Raw genomic sequence first — 410 nt, 5'->3', positions numbered from 1 at the left:
ATTATATAGTGAAAGAAGCAGACACACGAACATACACACACATACACACGCGTACATATGTATACCTATATAAACCCATGAAGAGATATATATACAGAAAAATACACAGTAATGTTGATAAAAAAACAAACTACAGAAAGGGACAAGATGAGAGAGAGAGACAGAGAGGCACACACACAAAGTCAGAGAGAGAGAGAGAGAGAGAGAGAGAGAGAGAGAGAGAGAGAGAGAGAGAGACCCAGACAGAGACAGAGAAATGAGGAGGAAGTGAAAGAAGGAGAGATTAAAAGTAAGAGAGCGACAGACGGAAAGACATACATGTTTATGCATGCGTACACGAATGTGTGTAGACTATGTATATATATATATACGATGATGGTTCTCATGAACGACTCCACGATCTCAATTTG

The sequence above is a fragment of the Octopus bimaculoides genome, chromosome 23 (genome assembly GCF_001194135.2).
Source record: "Octopus bimaculoides isolate UCB-OBI-ISO-001 chromosome 23, ASM119413v2, whole genome shotgun sequence".
In the NCBI taxonomy this organism is placed as follows: domain Eukaryota; kingdom Metazoa; phylum Mollusca; class Cephalopoda; order Octopoda; family Octopodidae; genus Octopus; species Octopus bimaculoides.
The sequence above is the reverse complement of the archived record's forward strand: the minus strand, read 5'-3'. Positions refer to the sequence as shown.